Here is a 21,014-nt window from a genome sequence, read left to right on the forward strand (position 1 = left end):
AGGCTGATAACCCCTATGACCCTTACTAAATGCGGAAAATTCATATTAGAACACCAGAGCAACCTGTGAAGGTAACCAAATACTATCTAATTAAGTACAATCTGAGGTGGAGACCTATGAACAGGAGAAAAATTACGAAAAAAAAAAAGTCTTTGCGATCAACCTTGGTTTGCCAGTTTCAGTGCGAGCAACGAATTTGATAACACGCTTCTTCCAAATGTTTCCAAAGAGGTTATTTAGCCTTGACTACACTCTGCTTGTCTTTAGTTCATTTGATTTCAGTACCCAATCTTGCAAGTTTTAATAGAGGCAATATTTTGATAGGACTACAGTGTTCAGCTTCTGGAGATTACAGACAGAAAATAAATGCTTGGTGTCCTGTTAAAACTTAATCACATATAAAATATTGGGAATGAGCAGGGGCAGAAGTAAAGTCTTCCACCATCCATCCCTGTTTGCAGAGCGAATGTCCTATTTCACTCTGCTTCAATGACCGCTTGCTTACCTCAGCACAGCAACTTGTTTCCTGGTGTGTGATTTTTCCAGACATTATCCTCCAGTAGCTCTTTTTATTCTTCTCTGAGAACAAATAATGAGAGGCACATCTAACATAAGCAAATATACAACACATTAAAAACTAAACATGTCACTGCTCAAAAATGCACAGTTCCCCTGTCTACATATTTCATTGTACAAGTTAACACGTCAGTGAAGGTTAATGCCGTGAATAAGATTCTTTCCTTAATGCTCTCATTAAGCCTTCTTTGCAAGTACCATTTGAGCACAGTAATATCCTTTAAAGTAAGAAAACATTTACACATATATTAGTTATCAGACAGCTTGCTGCCAAGCCAACCCTAACATCACCTGTTATTTCTTGAGAAACGGTTTCCATGTAGACATGTTCGTTCGCATTAGGAAATAGTAAAGAGGGAGTTCCCGCTTCAATACGGTTCTACAGTTACTAGGAACTTCTTTCTCTTCCTACTTGATGCTGACACACAAGACGTCCCATCACTGGCAGGTATGGAAACACAAAGCCGGGTGGTTTAGGCTGCCAGTCCCAGCTGCCATGACCCACTACTGAAATATTGTACCATCCAGTAGAGGTAAAAAGACGAGACAACTACTAAAAACAGAGCTAATATGAAAAAGCTTGTTATGGCCAGGCATGTAAGGGCCAAGAGGTGACTGTGGCTACAGCCACCTGGAAGGCAAGCGGCCACGTGGCAGCTGCCACATCCACCACGGTTACGTTCGACGGCAGCTCCACACAGCTAACAACAGCCTTACAACAAGGTCTGGAACACTGAAAGATCTGTAGGGCTTTTTTGGAAAAGTTTTTTGGATTATCTGGTTTATCACTCAAAATTATTTCCTTTTATTAGAGAGCAAGGACTCTCCAACCCCAGTAAAGGGGTTTTAGTAATTATTGGTTAGTCAGCTGAAGATTAGGCAATTCAAAGCTGGTAATTGCAGGCGCAGTCCTCTTGGACACATATTCATTGGAAAATATTCTGTAAAAAAATGGAAAAATAAAATATATCATAGAGAAAAAGCATTAGACCAGGATATTAAATTAGCCTCCAGTCTAAATGAAATCCAACTCCAATGCAGCAGATACTGAACGGGGAAAAAAACCCAACAACAACAAAACTAAACACACACAACAAACCCTCACAGAACTAAGGCCACAGAGACAACCCAAAAGCTCTTCAAGCAATAAGAATAACATACCCAGCACTGCTCGTTATAAGAAAACATAATACACACAAAAAACTCCCACAAACCCCACAACTCAGAGAGTCATTATTTTTTTTGACATTTTGCTTCACTAGAAGTAATTTCCCCATTAGCACTTTGTCAAATGCAGGTAGTTCAGTACAGTTCTACTAATAAACAGCTGTTTTTCTCCTCTGGGAGACCCATTAAAGCCTCATCCTATTCAAAATTATAGTGGTGTTGTGTCACTTTTTGGGTAGCCAGCAATTGAAATACCTTCTAAATATATCCCTGTCTTTCTTGAACATTGTTTAGAAAGGTGTAGTGTTGTTCAAAAAGATACAATGCAGCCTTTTAAATGAACCGGTAATGGCATTATCTGTGTATATTCAAAGCTTTCTCTCCTGTTTGCATACAAAAAAAAAAGGCACAGAAATGTAGGGAGGTGGCTCATATGCTCTAACGAAGCGAGATGAGTGGTCCCACGTGGAGCAACCAGCCTGCCCAGAAGCTTTCTGCATAATGCGTCGGCAGCACCCCAGCTGGGAACCCAAGGACTTGTATTGGGTCCGCGTGAGCCAACGAGCGCGTGAGCACAGGAGACCGCGGCTCCTCCAGCACACCGCAAGCACTGAAGCCACAAGGATGCTAACAGGACACAGCATAAAGACAAGGAATCTTCTGTCTTTTTTTAGAAAGCCTGAGCTTAATTTAGTCTTGCTCTTCTATTAATACCAAGTCTTGGGGTGTCACAACTCATGAGGAGCAGATGGAGCCACCTCACGTTACTTCGGCTGTATGTTCCAGTCTGGTCAGCCAGATTCCTTCCTATAGCTGGAGATCTGTAACTCCAGCAGAGAATTCATCCTGTCCTGCAGCTGAAGTGTGAGCTGGGTGGACTGAATTGTCCCTGTAGATGCCTCTACTGACTCTTGCCATAATCCAGGTGATTCACTTAGACATGCTTCATGACCATCACTTGAGCTCAGGCTAACCCTGGAGGAGGCAACGTCCACCTCTCCCCAGACCTAATGTCTCCTCTGCGAAGGTGGAAGGCCAAGGGGTGGCCTAGAAGCCTCTGGGCATTGGGAGAGGCTGCACCTGATTTTTCTGAATCACCAGATTTCTTTTTTTGCATGAAGGCTACCTAATATAGGGACTAGCCATGCTCTGTGTGTCCAGGACAACGATTTAATAAACAAAACAGAATAGCTGGTTGCACGCTGATGTTACAGCTGTTTCTGATTTGTGAAGGTTTGAAGGACAGGTTTTTTTAATCTGTAACATGCTATGCAACTATCAACTTCGGCTCGAGTTCAAACCTTACATATTATGTGACTAACATTTACTTTAACCTCTTTCTCTGATCACTGCTCCCCAAACTAACCATAGCTTGTATTATACCCAGCACCTGCTGCCCTTCAGGAAACATCTGCTTTTGCTAAGGCAACAAAATAAACTCGTCCTTAGAATCAATATACCAGAAGAGGTAAAATAAACCAAAATAAGACAAAACTTAAGGCTACTACAACTTATAATCTCTCTGAACAATGTGGCCGTTCAAGATGTTTAGATGATTTGTGGTAGGAAAAAACATATTTGCGGGAATCTTAAACTGTTAAAATTAAGGTTCATTTTTATTTGCATCCAACATCCCTGGGCTATCCTGGGTCTACCAAAGGCTAAAGAACGCCCCACACTTGAGCTTCTAGACCAGCCACACTCACTCCAAAGAGGCCGAGGTGTTCTTTGGCACAGGCCTTCTATTGCTTACAGAAATCCGCCTCAGCGATTGCCTAATAAAGAACATATTAAGAGATATGTTTTGCTTTAAAAATTCTTACTCATTTTTTCACATTAAATATTTTCATTTCTCATTTTGAAACAAAACGCAGCAACACAAAGGTCTTCTTAGCCCTTCAGCCCTGTGCTGTACTGACAGAAAATCCTGTTACGTGCGAAGAGGAGGATTAAAGCCGAAAAGCGGTCACAGATCTGGTTATATCCAACATGATAAGCTAATAAGTATCCAAAGATTATTGAGCCTGGTATGTTTTATAAAAGATTCGGAGTCTAAACAATGTCAGCGCTACCTAATGTCTTTGGGATGAAAGCACTTCCTCGCTCCTGTGCACAAATGTACCTTTGTCCAGATCAGCAGCAGTGCAGAGAATTCACAGCAACAGCTCTGTTCGTAAGGAGCGTGCAACAGGAGCAGCACACGCGCCCGTGTTTGCACAGAAATGTAGAGTACCGTGCATTAAACCCATTCCAGGCAGTGTAACTTTAATCCAGACACTAATTAAGGATGATAATGCCTCGGGTTCCTCACTTATTGGCACTCTCTGATTTGGGTTGACCGAGATCGCCGCTCTCACAGCTCTTTAATCCACCGAAGCACAGTTCATCCAGGCTACCCAACCTCTTCTGCCCTCCCTTGGGCCAGCAATTAATTTATACCCCCTCTCCACAGAGAGATGGAGATGGAGAGGAAGACTTCCCTACCATAGCCCTCCTCCCTTTGCCTCTTTCTCCTTTGTTCCTTCCAGTCTGCAGAAAGGAGTCACCATTCCCAGCAGGTCTCATTCCAGCCCCCCGCCGCAGCAGGAGCAGGACAGGAGCTGGTACAAACATCAAGCTTAGCCACGCTCTGTGAAGTTCCTCCCTCTGTTCTCTCTGGCACCACCTCCCTTCAAGCTCTCTCACACCTGTGGACTTACCTCAGAGTTCCACATGAACTCCAAGGTGGGCTGGGTGAGTAGGCAGTGCAGTAAGGCTGGGGCTGAAGTCAAGAGGTCAGGGCCTGAGCTTTCATCCCGTGAGGTCACCTTCCCTCCAGCAGGATGCGAACTGGAAGATCTGTCAAAGAACACAAAGACATGGGGAAGGAATGAAAGAGGATTGGGAAGCAATCCGTGATGTGCTCCTGGCTGCCCTCCCCAGCTGGACGGGGGCACCAACCTCTCCCAGACCTCTGTAGGTGCACAGGGTGCTCCCGCAGGCTACTGGACTCGTTCTCTGCTGGCAAGTGGCCCAACCTGGTCTATGGCATTTGTCAAACACGGCTGCTCACAGGAATTCAACATCCAGATATTGTCACTGTTAACAACAACATGAACACTGGTTAATAATATATATACACAGCACACAGGTTCCGCAGTTGCCTGATGTTCCCGGTGTTCAACCCAGGGCAGAGTATCTGCTCACGGCTCCACGGACCCCATCGCACCCTTTGAAGCGTGCACGTACTTCAGTAAAAACGCAGGCTGAGCCAAAGCGTTCCTGCTTTGACAAACGAGGCAACAGCTACGACCTTCTGCACAACTCTACCCAACCTAGTTAATTGCCAGAGCAATTTGGGATATAACCGGAGGGAAGTAACGTAGCACATGGACTTCGTAGACAAGTATTGCCGTCTCCCCCCACTCCTGCTCCTTCTTTTTTTGATGAAAAGGCATGTTTAGGAATGTGATGACTATAAAATAGTGTAAGATGAATCATTTTAATTTATTTCATTTTACCACAGTCCCAGACAGAAGGTGAAGTGTTCATTACGAAAAATAAATTCCAGCAGTACCTGGGATTGCTGTTCTCATTCAGTGCATTTCAGCATCTTTGGTTCAGGCAGCAGATTTCTACATTCTTCTTCAAGGTGTTTTACAATATAATACCATCAAAAACAGGGATAAGGCAGAGGACCTAGCCTTCATGAGAAATATTATTTTGATGAGTACATTGCCTCAATGCAGTAATGATTAGAGTTTCAATCACTTTTTGAAGAAAGAGAGGAAAACAAGAGAGAAAAAGAACAGAGAACGCTGTCTGTTACTGTGACCCAATTTGAGAGCTGAAATAGACCCATTATTTAGAGAAGAGCATTCCTTTTCACTGTGCAGCAATTTAACCCAGACAATAAATGCATATTTAAAATTCAATTGATTTAAAAACATACATGCTGCCAATCTTCCCAAAGAACTTTTCTTATTCCCTTCATTTGGTACACTGCCACAATAGGATAACTGAGAAGAAATATTTCATAAAGTGTATTTCTGAGCCCTGTTTTTAATAGAACTTTTTTGCTCTTGGTTCGTACAGGAGGTAGTATTTCATATGTGAATCATTCAAAATTAAGTCTAAATTTTATGCCTGCACTTCTCATATAAATTAGTTTGCATTAAAATCAAACTTCAAGACAAACTAATAATTTGACAAAAATAGAGAAACATGGATACATATCAAAGGGATGAATTTAAACAGATGAAAAGAGTGATGCTACTATGCTAAAATTCACCTCACAATAAGCTTTTTGGTGAAAGGACTTTTACAAATTTATTTGCTTCACTGCTTTTCTTATCTGTGCATTAGGCCATACAGAAGTTTCCTGGTTTTTTCTAGAAAAGCAGCTCATAGTGTCAGATTATTTCTAAGCCCTCTATTATCATTGTAGATATCTAATGCCTCTCCTTATCCTCCTAAGAAACAACGCAATCCTAATTTATTTCTCATTAAATATGCATTGTACCACTAATCAGCTAAAGGTATTTTACTTGAAGCTTCTGAAGTTTATTTTTAAGTCATGAAGATTTTAATTGCTTTGCTTTGCCCTTGGGTTCCTAGAAATTAAATATAAACACAAAACTTCCTATGGAAGTAAAATATAACCCACAAAATTTCCATACTCTTAGACACCATTATAGCAACACAAATGTAAGCACTTACATTTATTGCTTACTATTTCCACTTGATTCTCTCTCCCTTGCCCCTCTCCTCTTTCTTTAAAGCAGCAAAATAACTAATTCTTCCCCTTGTTGACTTCAACTATTAGTTGCAACTGCTGCATTCAGGACATTTACCCGCTTCCTCGTCCTCCTTTAATACACAAATCCCGTTGCCCAGGCTGTAAGGGCAACATATCCAGCTGGTGAGGTGATCTGACCATCAAGGTGTCAGGGCCTTGACACAGGTATCGACTATAATGCACACACATGCTCTAATCCATCGCAAAGAAGGGCATTCAATTATTCAAGGTCCTTTTTCTCTTTCTGATGCATATTCGTCATATGAAGTCTTGCTGTTATTTATGTTTTGCAAGTGTAGGAAGGGTATTTGTTATAGAATTATGCAATCTTTATGCTGAGGTATTCAAAGACATACTGTCCCCAAATGAAGCTGCCGCTATTCCGCAGTTTCAGTCGTTAAGGAACGCTGGCACTGCAGACTCCGGGATCTGTGATCCAGGAGCATTATTTCCATGTTTCCCACAATGGTAGAAGGCAAAAGCCACTTACCTGTGGGACGGTGACTGCAGCCAAGGTCTCAGAAATCTCACAGTTCCAGGAAGACCTGCTGATTAGCATTCCCAGTTTTAATTAAATCTGGTGTAGATACTGGCCTTGGGGACTGAAACATAGTGAAGATATTGTTCTGAAACCAGGACACAGCCTCAGCAGAAAAATTGTAGTTGGCTGGAAACCAGACAACAGAGTCATCACAGACTCGGAGACCTGACGGAGGTTCAGACTCCAGCTCTACACCCAGATCTCGGTTAACCAAGCCGCGGTGTGGACGAGAGGGGGTGGAGGACGGAGGCTGACCTCATTTTTAGGTGAAGTTACTAGCCAATATTGCAATTAGTTGGCTGCTTTAGCTGGAGCAACTGATTATTCAAGGTAAGTATTTCTTTGCTGGAAAACTGTCTATTTATAATGGAAAGATCCCAGTTTCTCCCGAGGAGATAATCCCCTGCATTACTATGGATGGCTTCTCTCCTTCTCCACTGGCTGTCTTCACTTTCAGCCTCGAAGACGAGCAAAAAGGGACCTTCAAGCACACACTGAGTGCGAACCTTCACCTCCCAGGCACAGCGTAGATGCCAACTCATCTTCCCACACACCTCGCTGGTGGCTTCTTGCCATCTCAACTGCCACTGCACAAAGGATATTTAATTATTCCTCCCATTAACCCGAATGAATGACATCTTCAGTAAGGTCTGTTAATGAGACAGAGATCAAACTGATGCTTGATAGCAGCACTCAAAAACTTTCAGCATAATATTAGAAATGACATGTCATAGTTCACTCACAGTAGTCGTGCTAGTACACAGTCATGATGTACTTCTAACGCACCACAGACTAACTGGTGAATATTACTGTTTACTACAAAATAATAAACATATTTAAAGGGAATTATTTGGCAAATATGATCAATTTTTAATTTTAATGGATCTTCAATTTCCTGTATTTTAAGAGAAATAAATCTCTTTTTACCCTGAAACCCACAGAAGATATCTAGAACTGTATCCCAGCGAGAAAAAACACAGTTCTGAAAGTGTCACTGAGTATACAGATCCTTAATGTAATACTCAATTAATGATAAGGTTTATTTCTTACATTTTGAACTCACAGCCTCATGGACTGAGACAAAATTTTGCAATTTTCTTTTAAAGCTACATCCAACAAGCAAAAGACAAATTGCTGCAATTTACTATGATCTCACATGGCTCTTTCTGAGGTGTCTCAATATTTTGTTTTACAGCTTTCTTCTCAGATGTTTATCTCATTTTCCTCTTTATCTCAATGCTAATGGCAAGCTGTAGAAATAGCCCATTGCAAGACGTTTCTGGCAGGAATGTATTTGTAGAAATTACTCCAAACATTTAAGCAAAATATTTGTAAATCCTATTATTAAAAAAAAAAAATCCAAACCTTGAGGCGTTTTAAAATTATTGTTTTGACAGCATGGATGAATGCCAATTATATCTTCATTATTCTGCACTGACTGGTCAGCCCATCTGTGCCTTTAAACATGAGCTGTTTTCTCTGTAGAAAAATACCGGAGGAGCCGGAAACACTGCAATGCCAAATGAAAGAGTTTGCCTAAACAAATCATAACCACTTGTTTTCTTAAAAAAACGCACGTCAGTGCTTGCCAGGTGAGGGGAAAAAAAGACTTCATTGTGAAATCTCTCAGTTAGCAAGAACAGTCAAGGTAAAAGAAAAAAAAGAAATCTGCATTGTTTAACACAATAAAAACTAGCTAATATAGAGTGCATCCATCAGTACCGTTTATTTCTCAGCCGAGGAACTCAAGAAAACCTTTTCTTCAATATTTATGCTCATCTTTGACTCATCACTTTAATACTAGCAGAGAACTAAATTATGCCCAGCCTTTTCACTGCAGACACTTAACAGGGCCTCCAACCGCACTTAGGATTTCTTGCAGTATAAGACACTGAAGCATTTCAGGCGGCACAGGATAAGCTGTGAATTCAGACACCGATGGTGTCAACTTAGACTCAGTATAACTATTTTAAATTAACACCTATGCCCAGAAATAGCCGTGCGAACTGCCCAGCCAGCCCTCCACATTCAGAGCCTGAAGAAGGAAGAAAGAAGAAAGGATAGGCTGGTAGATTTTTTTTCCACAGGCTGAATTTTCCTTGACTGAACCCTCCCTGAAAACCGGTACCATGACAGCAAGTAATGTACTACTGAGCAGCCAAGTGCTCTGCACCTTTGTATCACCTCAGCCCTGGGCAGCCCATATTTCGGTGATGAGTACTGAACAAGACATGTGACGAATGCATTTTAATGCACTTAGAAGTCTTGATAAAAATAACCATTTATCAAAGAAAGCGTTTTAGTAAATACACCGTATGAGCTTGAACAGTCTTACAGCCTTTACAAAGTAGAACCAAGTTTCACTCAAATTAAGACTCTAAAAGCCTTTGGAAACATTACTCAGAAACATTTTGATGTGCTGGAATTGTTAGCCACTTTTTAAGTGACATCAAAGGAGGAGGAAATTAAAAGCTTGGTAATCCTCTGAAATATCCTAATTTGATTACTTGACCTGGTATCAAACTGTCTGGAAGGGTTGTATTCAGCAATGTCAGCCTGCCATCATCCCTGCTCCTGGACATTAAATTTCACTCAGCACAATGTAAAAGTGGCAAAGGTACAGGGAAAAATTAAGGCCTAATACTTAGCATCGACCAATATATGTGAAAGCTATTTTATTTTGTTACCCTGCCTGTAAATGAAGACATTACTACTCTGAACTAAGGCCAATCAAATGCCATGCCAATATTTTATTGAACACATTTCATAATATGTTTTGGACAAATTGCTGAGTAAGTTATTTGCAGTGTCGTGCATACAGAGTAATACTACACTTCAGAATGAGAGTAACACGTTCTTCAAATGATCACTTTGTGAATTTTGCAATGTCAAGTAATTCATTCAAGCTTTTTCACCTAGAAGCAGTCAAAACCCACAACTCCTTCCTTTACCCCATAGTTACATCACTAGGTACCACCGGTAGCCAAAATCCTCCAAGAGATTGTGTGTGGCTGACAAGCAGCCGGGGTGCTAGCTTTTCTTAATACCAGGAGCCATGCAAGTAGCAAAAATGGTCTTGTTTTAAGATGTAAGTGGTATGGCTGGGGCTGGAAAATTGGCTCCTCAGCCTTTGTATACTTTTTCTGAAGTTTTCACCTACAGTACTATTCGGTGACAGTTGGGGGAATAAGCCACCTCAAAACCAAGAACTAGAGTGACACAGCAAGGCTACGTTATGTGAGCTACAGAACACTGATAAAAAGATAATAACTTTACCTTTTATAAAGGATATAATTTCTTGTCCTTTTCTGTATATCCTTTCTGTCCTTCTAGATATACATTATAAAGGACCTCAATATCCTTTTTGTATATTTATATATATATTCTGGTTAGTGAAATAAATTGTCGAACCTTTTATAAAAGCTCTTGTGCTTACTCTAAAGGAATTAGTACAAAAGGAAACAAGTCAACATTTTGACCCCTCAAATTCTGGTGTGTTTTTTTACTAGAAATCACTGAAAATATAATCTACATAAAGTTAGATACAAAGGGGTATACTTGAAATTTATATTTGATTACAAAAGGTCTTCAAACGCTGAACAAGTTGGGAGGTTACTAATTAGCTGTCAATTATAACATATCATATTTAGTAAATGCATAATTAGAACTCTCCCTCATCCTTATACATAAATTACACCGCGTGTTAACAAAGAGAAACTCCCAGTGAGGTACACTTCAGATTGTAGACTTGCATTCACTCTACGCTTTCGACTTCACTCTCGACAGCATGTTTTCCAGTTCTGCTGGATGAGAGTGTTTAAGGGAAACTGAGAGCAAAAAAGCAAAATACTGCTTTGAGATAGCAAATACACTCCAGATCGCCTTCTCCTGCTGAAGCCAGAGCAGGTGATCAGTTTGGCTGACAGGCTTACAATACTTCTGAAAGACAAAGAAGTCCCATCCCTTCCAGAGCGCTCCACAGCTGAAGGCAGTTGATAAAGCACATTGATCATCTGGTTGTTCCGTGCGAGACTGGTCACTGTCCCTCTTCATCGCTGCCACACCACACAGAGCACTCTGTCCCAAGAGCAATGCAGATTTCTTTTGGAACAGTATGCGCACGGATGAAGAAAGCATAAGGAAAAGCTCTTTTCATGGTTATGTTCAACACACACACATTTTTAAAATTTACCTAGTCTGCTTCAAGACACAGAGAGCCTCTTTACTATTGCCGTCTAGCGCAACACACCCCAGAGACACCTCTGTCAGCTATCATTCTTTCAACCATCTCTGCAGAACGGCTGAAAGCCTCCACACTAGTATTGATAAAACTTGTAAATGAGCTGCAAATTGTAAAAATCTTTACGAAGCTCTTTTCAACATTCATCTCAAGAAAAGGAGATCTGATAATGCACCTCCAGCAGACAGCAATTTTCGGTAAACATTTCATCTTCTCTCCATTCCAGGTGATATAATACAACAAAAGAAATCTGGATGATTGAGTGAGTTGCAGAACAAAAGCATTTGTTCAAAAGACTGAAACCCACAGTCAAAACGAGGCACAGATGTTAAAAGCAACAGGAAGCGTTAACATTTCTCTGTTGCAGAGTACATCCCAGTCATACAGAGGAATTGTACAAGCTTTGTTCCTATTTTAGAAAACCTATTTTTCACTACAATTGTGGATCTAAGAATTTGCAGCCTGACACATTTTTTTGGTGCAAATAGCCAAGGTACTCTCAGTCTCCCTGCAATTCCATCCAGCTGAAGGCTGGAGAGAAGATAAGGCAGCACATCTGGAGGACAATGTGTGTATACGGTTTCAGAGAGGACAGCAGAACAATTTGTCTGGTCCAGAATGTTTGCACAAAATTTCTTCAAGTTCTGTGTCTGTCATAGTTTTATCAAACTTACAAAGACACTACCCCCACTTTTAGTCCTCTACATCAGTTACCTCGTGGAAGATCTTGGGAGGGCCAATGGAAGAAGATGGTTTCCTATCTTGGAAAAGATTTGCCAGATACTTTTACCATTTTTATAAGTTCCATGACAAGCACCTGATTTTTTTCATTCTGTTCCACTAAGTACCTGACCAGGTTTTCAACGCACCAGCTATCCCTACTAGACTTTGTGGTTCCATCACATTTAAGTGCTGCAGTGAAAGCAGGACTTTTTGGGGAAAAGTCAGCGAACAATTATGATGTTACACAACATGAAAAACTGATCTACAGAACTACGTATCCTAACACAGCTGCCAGCCTCAGCCACACCTTAAAAGCTACTGCAGGCTCAATGCTCTACTGTGAATACCAAGAGAGCTGCACAGCGCAAGAATAACGCTTTTTAAGACGGCCAGTGCCTACAATAACCATGTTGTTCTATAGAGCAAAGGAACAGGAATGGAAGTGATTAACTGCAGGTTATTGTCTGATGATTACAGCTTATTCATGTCCTACAATATAGCATTTGCAATTCTTTAAGATATTGGTTATTTTTACATTGCAAGGAGAGAGAAGAAAATGGATCTGCGTATGAAAGGTGGCACTTCTGAAAGCAAATGCTGTCACAGAGACTTAAATGTTTCAAAAATATTTACACATTTCTGCTTTCAAATGCCCATCTCCAGACACTGTGGTTTTCATCTGAACAGAGGCTGACCTGCAGTATCACTGAGTTCATGGAGAATTACAGGGCAAGGGAAAAGTAATTTTGGCAACCATCCATTAGGATGAACATAATCACCACCCTCCAAATGGCTTTCTCCTTTGTATAGGCAAGAACTGTCTGTATGTAGTGCTATCAGAACTGAATATGGAAAAAAGAAGCAGCCTAACAGATGCAATAGAGCACATTAATCTGGAACTTCACTTCTAATCCAATTTAAAGTCTGCTTATGATCACAACTAAATTACAAAATTCCTGGGAATTTTTACTACTTCGGATGCTGCAAAAATGAGGCTAGAATATTGCAAGGCCTCATTTTGATATTATCTCACTGATTTGAACTATTCTTTATTTTAAATAATGACAATTTCTCTTGGCTTCTCGGACACTAAAATCGAGCTGGGTTACTTTCTTTGTCATAACGATTATACGAAACATAGATCGAGCCTGACAAATTAACTCAATTCAGACACACTAATAAACTTGTTAGAGTCTACCTGCATATGCCAGACCATCATCTGACTAATTACGCTTTTACAATGTTCCTCATTGACTGCGAAATCTCTGTCATGACAATGAGTGAACACTTCTTTCTTTTGTACAATATAAACAAAATGTATGTTATTTTTAGAGTCGGCTCAAGTTTTCACACCAACGGCGATTGCAAACACAGTAAGCAAGAGCATAATACTATATGTTAAACTTCTAGGCAACACATTAAATCCTGGTATCCTGTGGAGACATAATCACGTTAGAGCTCTAAGCACATGTAATACTTCTATTTATTGATGTGTTGGGAGAAAAAGAAGTAACCTTAGCTCACCGACAATTTCATACTCATATACCAGCTAGAGAACTACGTGACATGGCAACTGGTTACACTGTGCTTCACATTTCTATTCAGTAAAATATTCATATGAATACAAGTCTCAAGTAAGTCAAGAGGTTGCCAGTCACTTCAGTTTGCTGAATTTCATTAGAAACTAATAAAACAAACAAGTAACACTTTCGGGCTCCAAGATGCAGACTTCTGACCAAGACAAATTATGATAAAACTTTGATCCCAGGCACACAAACCCGGTGATAAGTCCTTCGGTGAGCAAGGGGTTGGGAGAGACATCAGCTCCCAAGGGGAGGCTTTAGCTCAGCCCATCAGCAGGTTGAGCAGAAGCCCCCATATTGTGTCTCTCCATGGTCTTGGAGTAAAGGATATAAAGCAGATGAAAGCCAAGAATATGCTTTATTAAACAGGTACTGGACTGGGAGGACCCTGAAAAGGCTAAATTTACAAACGAATGAAAGTTAGCACAACCTACTACAATTGCTGGAACTATTTCAAGGAGTGTGGCCTATGTGTGTCCTTTTTGGACCTCCATGATATATTCTGATACACTGCTGAGTTCTGATACGATAACGTGCAAGAAGTATTCTGGAGGCAACAGAACATTCCCTAATATTCCTACAACATTCCTACTTGTGCGTGTTGTTGTCTGCAAATACATCAGAAACATGATTTCACTTTGTTTCATACAGACAGACAGGCTTTGTTGATACATCAAGCACCGAAACAGAGATAATTTTCTTTTCAAAGGGACCTCTGGAGATCATCTGTCCAAACCCTGCTCAAAGCATGTACTTGAGATGAAATAAGCACATAACCTCTTCTTCCCTTGGCACGCAGCATAAAATACTTATGAAAAATAAAATCTTACTTTGGCACCCTCTGACTGCAGTTCCACTTACTGTTCCATTTTTGTTAAAGAAAATAAAATGATATTAAAAGTCTCACCAAACTGGTTTCACACTCTGGATAGCCATGCTGTTTTGCAGCCATTTGCTTATTAGACTTTAAGTGGGCAAACTGGAAGAAAATGTCACACAAACAACACAAGTCCCAACATCTACAACAACCTGGAATCTTATGCTGAAAATTCCATTCCACTTGATAACAGAGCTTTAAATCATTTGTGACAGATGGGGACAAGGTTATTTTGTGAGCATCTACTTGTTAGCAAGTTATTTCTGTTCATATCATTAAAATCTGCCTTTCTTATTTGTTCAAAGAGAATGCCAGTCTGATCTACTGATCATAGCTTGTGTATACCCATGGTGTTCAACTTTTAGAATGCATGAATCCATGCAATAAAAAAGAGATGTGTTTTTGTATTTCATCTCCTACAAGCCTAATATTGTAGACATACAAAATTTTGGCTGCCAATTCTTTTTGTCAAGATGAGGCTTTTGGAAAAAGCCATTTATATCTATTAAAAGTCTATACAGCTAGATCCAGATCGCATTGAGTATATACCTTAAGCAAACCTTAAGAAATTCCGACTTGCCGTCAGATAAATTGTCAAGAAACAAAACATACATGTGCAAAAAGAGAAATGGAAGTTCCCTGTTTGCTTTTCTTATTTATTTGTCTGCTTTTTGCACATAAACTCCAAAGTCGCAGAGCAGCAAAGCACAGGAAAATGGCATTATTCTACAGTGTGTCTGCCCACATGTAACGTACTACTAGAACTCCCCAGTATCAACCCAATTTAGAGCTGAGATTCCACAACCTTGCTCCTTGACACACTCTTCCCAGAGTAATCTTCATTCCCAGAGGTGCAAAACAAAACAACCAAGATTTTTTGGAAAATGTTTGGTGTCGTGGTTGAGACGGACAAATGACATAGACCGAGTTCTTCCAGGATGAAAGTAGTAGATGCCATTTATTGCCACAAGTGCATTTTTATACAGTTTTACCAATTCATGTGTCTCTTCACTATTGGTTACAAGTTACAGCAGTAACATCTCATTGGCTAATTTTTCTGTCATCAATGTTACTCTTCTACTCCCTTCTCTCTCACGGGTACATCCCTTCTCTCTCATGGGTACACCTTAATATCTACGGATACTCCCTTACTCCCATCTTTCTCATGGGTAGGCCTTAATATCTTCAAGGCTGATCTCTGTTCCCGTGCCTTCTGTCAGGGAATCCACGGACGCACCATAGTCCTCCACAGTTTGGATACTATAATCTAGATGAAGGAATGACATTAGTCTGAGTACATTACCAAAGTGTGGGTTATAAAAGGAAAAGAAACAAAACCAGAACAATTGGTCGAGTGCCAGCCATTGCTAACCAATATAACACACATTGAGACCTGTGCTTTTGGGGGTTGGGGTGTCCTTTAACGTGTTTCTTTGTAAGAATGTCGGCTTTTATATTTTGAAGTTTCTGATTCCTATATGGGCTGAAAATAATCTAAAATAACCTACAAAGATCATCTTCTTGCAGCACATTAGCTCATATCCCCCCAAAATAATGAAAAAACCCACCAAGAACATTCTTTAAAATGTTGAGTTGATCATGATTTTGGGGACCTGACTCATTTTTACATGTTTGGGCTTGGCAATGTCAAGTAATTCGCTTGCAAACAGTCAGGCACACCATGTCCAATTTAAGAGAAGCAGGAAGGATATTGTCACGCTCAGTAATTTTCTAGTTAAATAAACATTTCTCACCTGCTGGATTTGCTGTCAGGTACATATCATACACTTACTCTCTTTAGATACTACCAGTTGTGGTTTTGGACTTCCTCCCACTTCTTATTTCCGAAATCCAGCATGACGGATAAACACTCCATAGCTGTTTTACTCATCCTAACTGCAGAGATGCTCTTGCAGCAGCAACAGGTTTCCTTTGGAAGATAACCATCAACTGAACACCAGTTACAATTTCTTCTGCCTAATCAAACTCAGTATCCTGAGATCTTTACTGAGAGGAACACATTCCCAGTTAATAATGCAATGCTATCCATACATTTAAAAAGTTTCTTTTGCCATATCAAGCTCAGCCTATTTCTAACATAGCACTTGTGCTACGTCTGTTCTTACAAGCTGTGTGTTCAGAAGTCAAGGAGCTTGAGGTACTTATTCAAACGAACCATAGCGTAGGAGTACTACCTCAACAGAAATTAGATGCTGTGCAAACGAGGAGTTGAAAAATACCAAAGATACAGCACTTACAGCAGTACCAACTTCATGTACAAGTACTAGCATATAAAAAATCCTAAAATGTATGTAAAAACTTTTTTTTACCGTGCTAGAGCAGACATACATTATTTCATGGTACTGCATTTCAAAAGCCTTATTTTTTTAATCGTCCCATCAAAGGCAAAATATGTGCCCCGATATAATAATTGAGACTATTCCTTTTAGATCTGAATTTCACTCCTTCCTATCTTTTGCATTTTAGCCTGTTTCATTAACAATGATCCTAAAGTCAATGCTGTCTCTTTAGTACCAGGAATTCAAACAGAGCAAACTAAAAAGCTTAATAGTAATCTCCATATATATCCTTCTTGTCTTCCTTCTGCAATCCTCATTAAACTCTTGTAACAATCAATCAGATACTTATTATTATAAAGTTACATATTTCTTAACGCTCTGCCAGCTAAATTCTTGCCTCAGGTTGTAAACGAAGAGCTGTGGTCCATATATGCGTTAGTCCAGTTCAGCGATGCTTCCTAGTGCCCGCTTGCACACACCTGCAACATCAAGCCAGACTCTGGACAATTATTCCATAAATTTCACTCTGCCTTAGCAAAGGGCCGTCTATAGCTGTTAAGATCTGTATTTGCTTTCTGGCATTTATTAGTCATGGTGAGTGCTGCATTTTTAAATTTTATGTAGAATAAATACTACATTTCTCCAAGTTAAAAAACTTCTGGTAAACAACAGGGAAACATCCTGAATTTTATTAGGCCATCACACATCTCACAATTTCATTATTTTGGATTTTTTTTCCTCAGTTATAAGTGAGAACTTATTTGGGGGACTTTATGTAGTGGTATTCAGCACTAACCAAAAGCTTATCTGCCTGGAGAGTGCACACACGTACAGACACATGAGGCTCTTGTAAATAATAGCATTGCTTTCAAGAGCCTCAGACTAGGAGGATGGTTCTGAAGAGGAAGATCACATCACGTACGTGTGTATGTTTTGCAGCTACTACCTTGTTTCCCAAAAAATAAGCCCTAACATGATTTTTCAGGATTTTTGAGTATGCTCGAAATATAAGCCCCAGTTACAGTTCATTTTAAAAGTCGATTTAAATAGCTATACACGTATAAAAGTAATAACTTTTGGAACAAAAATTAATATAAGACCCTGTCTTATTTTGGGGGAAACCGGGTACTGCTATTAAGTACCAATAACTTTCAGCTATAGCGTGAGGCAATGACTTCACTGATCCCTTCTTGTAAGACAATGATGGCACTATAGGGTAAGCAAGCTCTAAAACACGCGTCTATTAGACTGTGATGATAATAATAATACAGTGGTGTTCCTCTCAAAACAAGAGGCTCGAGCAGAGTCGCCTTTACTGTTTCCACACCAGATGGATTACATGACGATCTTGTGTATAGCAGTGTGGACAGGGAGATACCATATTACTACTGGCCTTTGAAAATTACTTCACTACAAATGGGTGACCAAAGCATCTATGTCCTTTGTTAGGCCTCACCCAGCAACAAAAATCTCAATGTTGGGAATTCCTGAAATCTGTAGCAAATCTATCCTTGCGGTTCTTGCTCCATTCGCGGCACGTAAATTTCAACGCTCCACAGAAAAATCTCAGTTATTACATATTTATTACTTTTTCCTCTTCTCTCTGTCCTGGATTTCACTAGATTTCTTTTTAAGTCACTGACCTTGCCATGGGCAATGCAAGTCCAGTGACATTACAAAGTTATTACAAGCCAAGGACTTCTGACAGTTCTTCTCAGCTCTTATCACTTTCTTAACACCACAAGCTGTAGAGGACAACAATCAGGATTTGGTTTAATAATTTCCCATCTGATGTTGATGTTAAATCTGGTTTCGGCTACACTAGTGTGCTATCATTGTGCTTTATTTGCCTTCATGCTTTCTGGACATAAAAAGCACTTTTTAAAAATATTCTGTTGGGTTGATGTTGACTTTATTTTACACTTCTAGATAACTCTCAACTATAGAAATAATTAACATCTGGAATACATATACATCACAAGTTTGCAAGGTCATCGTAGCAAATAACAGATTGGAAGAAGGCCAGTCTTTACACATTTTATGGACCTTTCATTGAACATTTCTGTACTTCATCCATGTATGAATCTGGGTACTGTTCTCCAGTACAAAGAACATGAAGTAGAAAAGGAGAAAAACCCCATAATTTGTGTTATGGCAGGAGCTATAAAATCTGGAGGGAATTTGTTGAGGATTTTTCACCAGAAGAAGACACTTGAGAATGCAGCATTTGGGAAGGCATCAAACCAGCGATTGTCACAGCAACAAGATTCTACACGAGGCACAAGCCAGAAAATATCCCTTGTCAGTTAAAACATCAGTTTATTCACAATCCTACTCTTCCTTAGCATAATATAGTAAACATGCACATTTAGTAGTTATTAGTGACAGCACTTATTTCCCATTTTGCTTTGAAACCCAACAAGAAAGAGTTACTGCTATATATGTATCTGTTATTTAGCAGGTATATAAGATGCACCAGAAGATTACAAACATTCTGATTTTCCTCAACTTCTTCATCTGGTTATGAATTTGTTTCTAATAAATTAGTACCAGATCAGTGTCATGGGACTCTTAACATAAGCACAGCAACAGCAACAAAAAATAAGGATCCACTTCTCTTCTGCAGGACTCCCCAAGGAACGATATCTGATGACTCAGACACTTTACCACTTGTTTATAGTGTTTGTCTGCATGGAGCTGTGGGAAATGATAAAAGCTGGTACCTGGGGCTAATGGAAGAAGAAAATAGAAAGACGACCGATCAAAGCAAATGTTTCTGCCTGCCTGATTATAAAAGCAACAGAAAAAAAAGTTCTAGGTCACTTGCAGCAACACTTATGAAGAGCGTCTGACTGAATGCTCATCATATGGCAAAGCAGTTTGCCCAAAGAATAAGCACTAGACTGTATCACCTTTCACACATGTGCTCCTGGGTCGAATCCTGTTCAGCCCATCTGCAGCAGTCAAAACTTGTCATCAAATTAACAGATATGCAGGTGGTCCCTTTCCACCTCAAAGGAGAAAAAGGTCAATGTGAAATCTGCAGGTAATGCAAAGACCAGAACGGAATGGTTCTCTCCCTACCCTCACACCAAGGCAGGGCTCACTCAGCTGTTACAGGCGCATCCTGCTGCATGTCAAAGATGCTTCCCAGAACAATGCGGCATGTTGTTAAAGATTCAACAAACAGTGTAGCCGTTTTCCCCATAATAACTCCTGTACCCCACGGAGGCTGCATTCAGATGCTTAAGAAAAATACACGGCAGTGCAGCATAAGGCTCGCCCATTCAAATCCTAATACCACTGCCGTGAGAAACGAGATCTCAATGGCACAAATGGAAAACAAAGACTATAGGGATGCTAATGCATAGTCACCTGACAAGGTCCTCTGTGCGTTTTTACTATTATTGGTGTTATTATCAGCACCAGGACTCCCAAGTAATGGACAGAGAAATGACCAACAGCAGAGCGTAATCGTCTCTCTTCTCGCACGGCAGAGTTTCATTATCCCCCGGGACGGACCTACACAACCAAATTCATTTAGCACACTCACCAGTATGCATGTACTGAGGTTGCATAAAAGAAATGTTGTCTTTCAGGAAAATTTTCTCAGTACACTTCACTGCAAAAATGTTACAAGATGCAAAGTCTGAAAGGTCTATCGCTGGCAGTAAGCAGTTTGGAAAGTCTAGGACATGAAACACAATCCTCACAGGATAACCAGACCTACTCAGATTTCTGTACAGCTAACAAGCCCTGGGGAAGAGCCTATCAAAAAGCAACTGTTCTAAGAAGTTTTTTTAAACTGAAAGGAAATTCCTTGAGAGAGACATCTAATTTTTGTTACTTCATCTTAAAAGAAATTTGTAAGAGAACAACAGGAAGTTTCTCAAGGATGAGATTATTTTTTTAAAACCAGGAAAACCCAAGAAGAATTATATAAACTTGCAAAGCATTTAAAGAATATGGAAATAATTTTAAGAACACATCGAGAGTCTCCTTGACCCTACACCGTTATGAAAACAACAGGAATGGAAAGACAGTCTGCCTCGTAGTATTTAAACAGATCAACATTTTCTTGTTACTAACAGGTCTGTGAAATGGCTGAAAACATTTTAGAGTATAACTGCTACACAGACGAATACACAAATCTGATGTGATATCTCAGTAGACCACAGTACAAAGCAAGACAGTCCACATTAGTCACAAGGGAAGCTTACGGCAAAAGGA

This window comes from Caloenas nicobarica, chromosome 14 (assembly GCF_036013445.1).
Source record: "Caloenas nicobarica isolate bCalNic1 chromosome 14, bCalNic1.hap1, whole genome shotgun sequence".
Classification (NCBI taxonomy): Eukaryota; Metazoa; Chordata; class Aves; order Columbiformes; family Columbidae; genus Caloenas; species Caloenas nicobarica.